The following is a 10,299-nucleotide window of genomic DNA, read 5'->3' on the forward strand; positions in this document are numbered from 1 at the left end:
AAGGTAGCCCAAGTCTGAACACCACATGACATCGCACCCTGCCTTATGTTCACTTGTTCAGGCCCACAAGTTGCACGGAAAACTGCGATCAGGCAGAGAGACCAACTTACTTTCAACACCTCCAGTGTCTTGCGCTCACAGAAAGGAGGTGTCATCAGCCAGCCACAAGCAATCGGCACAGACACGTAGAGTATTTTGGAGAACTTGCTGACGTCACGCTCCTCCCTTGTTCCCCGCTCACCACCATGAGAACAATCCCCACACGGGCCACCGGATGGGTGTCGGACCTAGGCAAGCTAAGGCGTGGACACTTTGCAAAACTACAAGAATGTATAGTGTGAACGAGATGTGTACATGTATGATACACTATAGTGTGATGACAACAACGTTGTCACGTCATTGGTGTTGCAGTGTCTATTCATGTATTATATTGCTATTCGGTGACGCTTGCTGGAACCTGGGACCTCTTTAGGCTGAGAGAGAATGTCAATGGTTACAGCGAGACTTTACAAAGGGTGTCCCGACAGTCCTTTTTTTCTTCAGTCTAATTGTCTGTCTGTCTGCCTGCCTGCCTGTCTGTTTGTCTGCTTCTGTATCCTCCGTTGAATTTTAGGAATCCTTTGGCCAGGACAACAAACAACAAGACCCATGTTTCAATCGCTATAACCGTCCAACCGCTGAATCGTCGAAACTGTTCTGCGACCGTCTCAAGGAGAAGTTACCTTCTCTACTTCCACTCTCCGCAAACATCGACAATGACTCCGTGGATAAGGCGTGGCGTGGATTCGTCTGGGCTACGCATGATGCAGCGCAGGATGCATTCGGGAAAGTGCCCACTGGTTCTGCTCCGAAAGCAAGCACGAACCCTCGCGTTGCATCCTTATCCACTGGACAGAAGAATCTGCACTGCCGCATAAACGCTGAACCTGATCCAGAGCAACGTAAAGCTTTAAAGATTGAAAGATCTGCAAAACTCCACGAGATTCGAAGGATACTACAGAAGGAGGGCGAGCAATATTGGCAACGTAAGGCTGTTGAAGTAGATGCTTTACGCCCTGACCCACGGTCCTACTTCAGCGCCATCAACAACTTACGCCAACTACGCTCTGGGAAGAAGGCTGCGCCTGTGCGTCTTGCTGACGCAGACGGCAGAATCATGGCAGACATCCCATGGAATCTTAACCCTTTTACGGTCTCACATTTGAAAATCGATCACCGGTGATCGATTTTTTCAAACTATCGTAACTCAGTCAATTTTTGAGCAAATTCGAACATCTAAATATCTAGGTTGAAGAGAAAGCTCCAGGCTATCCGTAGGAACAATCGCCGAAGCGATAGAGTGAACGGCTGCGATGCTACGAAGCTCGCGATCTGCGTCACGGCTCATTTGCGATTTGAGTGGGCGAGCTGGGTCTTGAGGACGGGTTTTTCCCTTTGCAGCTAGCTGTCGCCATAGAGACACGGATTCAAATGAGAGTATGGACTCGCAGCACTCCTCACAAAAAATGTGAGCTCGATGTGAGCAAGGAGAGGGAAATGGCTGTTGAATCTTGTTTCTCGTCGTGAATCAAGCACTGGGGCGATGTCGCTGCGCTGCAGCGCTGGATCCACGGCACGCTTGGTGTCGAATTGTAGCTCGGCGTGTTGCTCGTGTCCAGAGCTTTCCAGAGAGCCCAAGATCATGAAAATCAGCGAAGGGAAACTGAAGTTATGGATGAATCAAGGTACGAAATTGTTGAATTCTGTAAATAGCCTCATTTTGACTGGATTCTGAGACCGTGAAAGGGTTAATGCCTTTTAAAATGAATATTATGAATCGGTATTTTACACTGATGGCCAGCCACTCGACCTCAGGCAGCAATCGAATGAGGAAGATCCATTCACAATCGAAGAAGTACGGTCCGCAATTATCAAGCAGAAGTCTGGTGGTACTGTCGGTCCTGATGGTATCAGTGCTGATGCTTTGAAGTCAGCTAAAAACCTTTTCGCACCCTGGCTGACGAACTTCTTCAACGCTGTTCAAGCTACAGAGTACTGTCCTGACGACATGCGCTGCGGCCTCATCGTTCCCATCTACAAAGCCGGCAAGCCTCTAGGACATCCAAAAAGCTACCGCCCCGTTATGCTCCTTTCCGTCGTCCGTAAGATCTTGACGTCAATACTCACCAGACGACACACACTCCATGTGCAGTCATATGTGGCAGAGAGCCAAGCTGGTTTCCGCCCTGGCAGATCGACCACGGATGGTGTCTTTTACGCCAGGACGATGTGTGAGCGCGCACTACTTGGCGACTGGTCATATTCATCGGCACTATTGCTGAGTATTGGACTTCAGCGGTGCGTTTGACACTGTCATTCGTCAGGTTGCTCTGGAGAGGTTAGCCACTGCTGGCGCACCAACGTCCACCACTGCAGTCCTAGTATCAAACACAACAGCCCGCACGAAGCTTGGTAAACAACTAAGCAAACCATTTCCAACGAACATCGGCGTCGTCCAGGGCGACCCAATGTCACCAATAATGTTTATAACTTACGCCGAAGGTTCCATGCGTAAGATCCGAGCGCAAGCTCTACCCGCGTCAGACCTACCAGCAACTTTCACACAATACGCAGACGACACCACTGCCCATCAGAACGAGCGATCATCTGTGGAAGAAACCGTCCGTGTGTGTGAACCCGTTTTCTCGGATGACAATCTGAAGCTTAACGTGGCAAAAACTCAATATTTCACTGTGACCAAGGAAGATGATTCCTGGAAATCGGTGAAGCTGCTGGGGAGTATGCTAGGCACAGCAGAAGACATAGCAGCCAGAGTGTCTGCTGCAAATCGGGCATTTGCAAGCATTCCATGGAAACGCCACAACCTGAATTCCAGGCTGTGTATGTTTTCCTGCCTGATATTGCCTGTCTTGCTGTACAATTGTGCGCTTTGGACCTTATCGCAAACATTAACCGACGTCGTCAGTGTATGACACCGGGAGAAACTACGTACCATCATTGGTATCGCGTACCCACAACGAATCTCGAACACAGCGCTGTATGCCAGAACCGAGCAGACCCCACTATCCCAAGTCTGCAGGCAACGGATACTGCTGTGGTTCGGCCATGTAGTGAGGGAAGGCGAAGAATCGTCCTCTTTCCAAGCCCTCCTAATGTCAATCAACACAACAGACATACGACGACCCCGAGGACGACCACGTCTGAGATGGATCGACGTTGTCAAAAAAGACTTACAATGCATTAATCTGTCGCTTCTGGATGCTGTGCAATCTGCTTCTGATAGAGCTGCTTGGCTCGAAATTGTTAACAGATGCGTTGACCTCATGCAATGAGTGATATGCGAACTGTCATTATTATTATTATTATTTCCCGTTTGTGTCTTTCCCCTCAAACCAGTTAATATTATTATTATTATTATTATTATTATTTGACCAGGACTGTGCTGGCGTGTCAAGCTTTTGCGGAACTTCTGTCTGCTTGTCTGTCTGTTTGTCTGTCTATCAGCCCAAGTCCGTGTATGTGTATGCGTGCGTGCTTGCGCGTGTGTGTATATCGGAATGGCTGTCCACCCAAGTCTGTTCATGTAAGAGTGTGCTTTGTTTTCTTGTTTTGCCTGCCTAGTCGTCTGTTTGTCTGGCTAATCTGTTTGTTTGTCTGTCTGCTCTAAACGTCCAATAATAATACTTACATGTACATGTATGACCCCTCGAGTTTTCAATTCTTTATCAACTGACAAAGTAAGTTGTTTACAACAAACAAGACCTCTGGAAAACATGTTTGTAACCTGCAGCTACATGTGCATGCACATGTACATGCATGTACCACTCTTGGTCCGAATACATGACGAACATTGATCTGTGTACTGGTATATCGGTTGTGTATGCTGTGTGCCTGTTGTGTATGCAGTGTGTATGCAGTGTGCCTGTTGTGTATGCATGCAGTGTGCCTGGCCAACGTGTAGTGTTCTACATTGTACTTTGCTGCCCAACCACTTCATTGGGCGTTAACAATCATAATGCTATGGAATAATCATCCGGATCGACCCGGATACAATGCCACGTTGTGGCTGGGATCATTTTACGCACATCCTCCTTGCCTTATCCATGCCCATAACTTACATATATAACGTAGATCTACGTGTATAGTAATCTGCAGTCTGATACCCCGGCAATTGCCACCCTTGGCCACGCGACTCATTCATGATAAGGAGACCATACCGGAATTCGGTTGGGCGGAGGGGGGGGGGGGGGGGGAGGTACGGCCAAAGAAGATACTATGTAGTAGTCAAGGTGAGTATCTACAATTCACGTTCTCAGTATTGAAACAAGAGGGCTATAGCACGCCATGCACATGACACTGTTGTAACACTTTCTGTCTCCTGCCCAGTTGATCCAGGGACACCATTACTGCATTGTAGTGTTGCCTTTTTCAGCCCGACACACATGTCAACTGAACGTTTACTCAAGTAAGTTACGATCAGTTCGACCAGATTGGTACGTGATCATGTACATGTCTATTTTGATCTCATACAATAATTGCATAATGGAATCGGTAGGGTACACCATGCGCACGGCGGAATCCGGATATCGCTATTGGTGCACATCAAAATGACGTCATGCATCGAGTCAGGTACTAGGTCACAATCTCGTTTGAATACGGTTTGATACAATCATAGTCATTGATATCGCTCTTTACAGAGCTACTAGTATGCCATAATAATAGTAATAGTAATAGTTACAGTTCGCATGTCACTAATGGAAGGATCCATGGGCTTAACGTATCTGTCAATGAAATACAGGCAGAAGAGTAAGTCATAAAGACTAGTAAGAGTGAGAATTGATCAAGGTACTTTTGTTAAGACTTCAAGTAACAGTTGGTAGGAGTGGTTGGTGCAATGGCCTTGTCCCTGTCAGACAGTCGCACGCTCCTGCGTGCTGCAGTGATGGCGATGGTACGTTTTCCATAATCAGTCTTTAATTTTATAATACATTGTAAGTAACAATCATCACCGCAGGTGGGCTGTCTAGGCCTCTCGGACTCCCAAGTCCTGAAGTGTTTCCAAAAACTGACATTCGTGCAAGGTACTCTGCCGTGCTGCCACTGCAGTGTGTGACTGGGAGCAGCACTTGGTTCCCATCTTTTCTCTACACATATGTTAGTACGGACATTACATGCAGGGATCATCATGGACATGGCCTGTGATAATCTTATCAACCATCCACGCAGAGTGAACTGCGACGAAAATAACTTCCAGTCCCAGAGCTCACACTCCTGTCTCGGGCGGTGCAAGGTCATGGTCGTAATCATCATTCATCATCATCACAATCATTCACCATACATACATGTACATGTACATGGTCATGAAGTCCTAATTCTGGTCGCTATCTGGAAGGCTATTGTTCAGCTTAGTGACCTTACCAAGTAAGATATGAATAAAGTTTAATGGTAATTTGATACGGGTCCGAGCACCTACATGTACATGTACATGTACATGTAGACAGTTGAATCAATGATTTGATCCTTCGTCGTCATCTTTTCCATACTCAGTAGACCAACACTACTACTACTACTAGTACTACTACTAGCACATGCGAGCAACCGCACGAACACATGCACATGCTCGTCAGCAAAACACTGGAAACAGAGCTAGAGTCGTAGAGAGTAGAGTTCGAAATACATGTGCAATCGTGCACTGGCAGACTCTGCGAGAGGGAGCACTGCGCCATATTTGGCCGTCTTTTACGGTGCCCGGAGATGTCAAAATAAAAATAATCGGAGGCGACGACTTGAACGAAAACAGGTGGATTCTTGTCCGGCAATCACAATTGAGTTGGGTGTATGCCTAGGCGTACGGCCCACCGCTGCAGTCACAGTGGGTCACTATTGTTGCGGAAAGATGCAAGGAAACTACTCACAGTTTGTGATCGGATTTACAAGTAGACGTACAATAGGGACCCGGCACCTTACGAACACCGCCCTCACACTTTGCTACAATGCAGTACTAACTGTGCTTGACATCATACTCAAGCAAGCAAGAGATCATTAACGCCTCTAGACTCTCGCCTTGACGACCAGAATAGAGCGAGTGGGTCGAGCATACATGTACCTTACCTGAGCTAACTTACTTCGCCAAGATTCGAAGGAAGGATTGCTGACGCGTGCAACTCCGAGTACCAGTAACAGCAGCAACGCTTTGTTTTCCTTTTTTCTTTAGTATCATGAATCTGTACAGTTAGTCCATCGGCCAAATCTCAGAAAGGGCCTCTTTCGGCGAAGGTGATGCACTGAAGCTCCAACTAAACGCCCTTTGGCACACTAGCTCATGAGACCCCATAGAATACGAATCCGTTTGTTGGACGTTGCCAATCCAGTCCAGGATAGTCGAACTGGGTCGAATACCTTCTTCCGATTTTCGTAATTTCGTCCACCATTACATCTTTCTCATCGACTTTTTTTCGCTTGGCGAATGTTCTTGAGCCGCTGAGCAGAATCTACGTGCGCTCGAACACTTGAAATGCCTGCATGTTGACGGTTCGCAAGATTCTAGCGAGCTTGGTGGAAATCTATTATTTATTTTGACATTTTTGGGGGAATCTGAATTAGAACGGTAGAAGCTCATTCGGAGAAGACGGCGTGTCGCCGCTGTCGGATTGTCGCTACTGTGTTTCAGACGTATTTGCTTGAACGTGCTATTGAGGATGGACAGAAGATGAAGTGACGGCTTTCTTGAACACGGAAGTTTTGTCTACATTGTAGCTGAAACATCTCATCTGGCGTCTCGAACGCAATTATTATGAGTTGTGAGTGCCAGCTGAGCTGAACACAAGCTGGACACCATTCGTCAGCTGGGAATTTGCATCGAAGCTCTTGATAGCCACGATAAGCATAATTATACAGAGGTAACCTTGTTTGACTCAATACGCATGCAGGTGATACCACTAGTGGCACTACAATGTAAATGGTGCAAAATTGATGCAACAGCGAATATGTACTTCGTACAATCACGAACAATTGTAAGGCAAGTGTTCATGTCTGTCATAGAAGAATTTCAGCCCGGAAGTATTGTTGTCATGGTCATAAAAAATACAGGACTTGAGTTGGCTCTGGACATAAACACACTTGTGGTGAATACGGTCATTATTGCGAGAAAAATATTTAGCCATTGTATGTTAACACCTGATGCCGCACTACAAGCAATATTAATCCATTCATGTACATGTATGTGAGACTCAATTGCATCCACAAGGCCGTAGATGCATGTAAGCACACAATGCTGTACAGTATAAGTAGTAGTCGACATGTGGTGCCTTCCTGCTGCACATGCACATGCGGCAAGTTGGCAACGACACATGACCTATCTGCACCGCACAGCGTGAGCTTAGAAAGGAATATTGCACACATAGTGCTATTTGTGTTCCGATATCATTAAGCCGGTATACATGTACTAGTATCCTTATGCATGTACCTGGTCACTCGATAGGCGATGCCGACTGTACTAATCTTATCCATATTACCCGATAGGCTATAGCACACTGCGTCAGATCACTATGCAACAAAACAAGAGCTTTGGAGCGAATATACACTGAAGCAAAGTAGGTTTCAACGGTACAGCACTAGTCACGATGAGGGGAGTTACGAGGATGGTTAGGCCGTGACACATAGATGATGATTGTTTTAAAATGATTCATGCACGGTGGAAAATTACCACCAATGGCGATGATATTGCTTTCACAACAATGACATCAGTAGGAGCAGTGACACAACCTTACTGCTCCAAGTAGGATTTACAAGCGAGTGAAGGGAGAGCAGACTGGTCTAATAGCAGACCGGGTCTAAGCAAGGAAGTAATCGGCATCAGAGGTGAGCTTGCACATCAGAAAACAGATGATGATCACCAAACACAGAGAAGTTGGCTATGTGTATGTTTGTGTCACTGTGTGTGCATGTGTGTTTGTGTGTATGCGCGCACATCTGTGTGTGAGAGAGAGGCAGACAGACAGATAGCATATGGTGGGAGGGATCAAGGTCTGACCTCAGAGTTAAATGCTGACGGTGTGGAATAGCAACAGTGCGAAATCGGGCAGGGTGGTTAATGGCCCACACTGGAGCCGAGTAGGAGCGCCAGTGGTAGAGGGCTAGCACAGGAGTAGCAGCAGCTCCAGCCTAGGAAGATCAGCTTCTGGATGAAAATCTCCCGGACACAGTAGGTACCAAGCTTCACTAGCAGGTTGCCGGCAGGGGTGCACGGCGAGCACCCGTACATCCCTCAAGCCACCAGAGCCGCAGTACTTGGACACGATCCAGGTACTTACCCGCCAACAATGCTGAGAAGGCACTGGAGCCATACAGAAACTTATGATCGAGCATGACCACAGACTTGAAATACAGGGTTCGGCGTTGAATACTGAGACAGCGACGTCTCCTCCACAGAACACCACTCAGCCCCACCATTGCATTATTTTCGCTTTTTCATGATTTTTACAATTGTGTTAGAGCACACAGCACTCGATGCAACATTTACCAGTGACTAAATAACTCCACGTCTCCGACCATAACTGCAGCGTTCCCGTGAGCCTGTTGGATTTCCGTCAGCCTGTTGAGATTATCTTCATCTCGTCACATGTGAGCCTGTGTGTTTCATCCGTATCGTGGCACAATTACACACACACGATTTCCAACTCGGGCCGGTTCCGTTGCTCGAAGGGTTGGCGGTAAGAATTGCTACGCCGTCTGTGGCTGCATGGGAACCTGGCGAGTCGTCGTCTTTCTCCATAAATCCTGATCGTCACGCGAACAACAGCCACTATTGCCTAAAAACTACGACACAACAGTATCAAGCTCGCCCCAGCAGAAGGACACGAATGACGAGCGCTAAGACGGAGAAAGAGGGACAGGGTTAGCGAGAGCTGACTAGTGCAGGTACGCTGTCATCTCCTGAGGTGGTGGGCGAAGCAGCGAAGTGAAACGAAGGAAGATAGAACTTATTAGAAGGCATACGGAGGCACCAAAACCTATTGCCTGTCACATACTAAGTGCCATTTAGGGTTGACAGCTGTCAGCTGACAGCCTCAAAGATTTGAAAATCTGCTCAAAAAACTCTCGATCAGAACTCTGTGCACTCTCAAATGGAGCGCACAGTATAAAACTCGGCGACGAAGAACGCTTCGTATCGACGCCCTGGACTGAATTCGGCACGTCCAACAAACGGAATAGTGTTCTCTGGTATATTCTCTACGTGCTGGGTATGGTCGCGTTTAGTTGGAAGCTCAGTGCATCACCACTTTCGATTTTGAGACTTGGCCGATGGACTAAGTCAGGTGTGTACATGATGAGTACATGACCAGATGATGTAGTCGGACATACAGCGAATGCCAGAGCTAGGGAACACGGTTACGGGTAGGTCAATATTACTAGTAGTAGACGAAATGGTGGGTTACTGAGGGTATTCAAATCTCCTACTTGTCACCTTCAGATGAAACGTAATACTAATTCTGCAATGCGTTTCTGCAGCGTCGGGAATGGTTATGCTAATGCCCACTGTTTTTTTTTTAATGTTTATTTGAATTCGGATAGCTCAACAGTACAGAAGTACAACTACAAAGAGTACCGAATAGAAGGCCCCGAGAACGGGAAAAAAAACTGTATTGACGGCGGAGTGAACGTGAAGCGGCTTTCCGATGCTGTGCTAATGCTAGTAGTGCTAGTAATGCTAGTAGTGCTAGTAGTACTAGTAATGGTGCCCTTGATGAGTAGCGCATATTGCTGGAGTTTAACAAATGCCGTTATGGGACACAGCTTTCAGTATGTTTGCCTATTTCGAGGGAGATCTAGATCTGGGACTCTGGAACACAGTAGCCCTGTAGCCCTAATGAATGGGAAAGACTTCCGCTAGTACTTCATTCTTCAGCGGAGCACTAGCAAAGAAATATGAGAATAGTGACTCGCATCCTCTTCTACAGTCTCAGCCACATTCTTGCCTGTCACATTCATGTCTATGGCAGTGATGAAGCGCTGATTTCAAGAGTACAATGATTGCACTTGGAGCTTTCATTATCACAATAAAGTCTTCACGCCTTTCACGCACCGTGGCGAGAGAAATGATGTTCACATCTGCTGCATATACTATTCGCTACAGATCCTAGCTGTCTCCTCTCTGAGGAACAAGGTTTCCAGTCACGACTACGAACAAAGCCCTCCCAGACATACTTTGTCCTAGCAGACACATGTGAAGTCAGTAGGTATGGCCCCTAGCTGTGTTTAGGCTAGTCAGGTAATGTGATCCTCTTAACTGGTAGGAGG

The sequence above is a fragment of the Sycon ciliatum genome, chromosome 1 (genome assembly GCF_964019385.1).
Source record: "Sycon ciliatum chromosome 1, ocSycCili1.1, whole genome shotgun sequence".
Classification (NCBI taxonomy): Eukaryota; Metazoa; Porifera; class Calcarea; order Leucosolenida; family Sycettidae; genus Sycon; species Sycon ciliatum.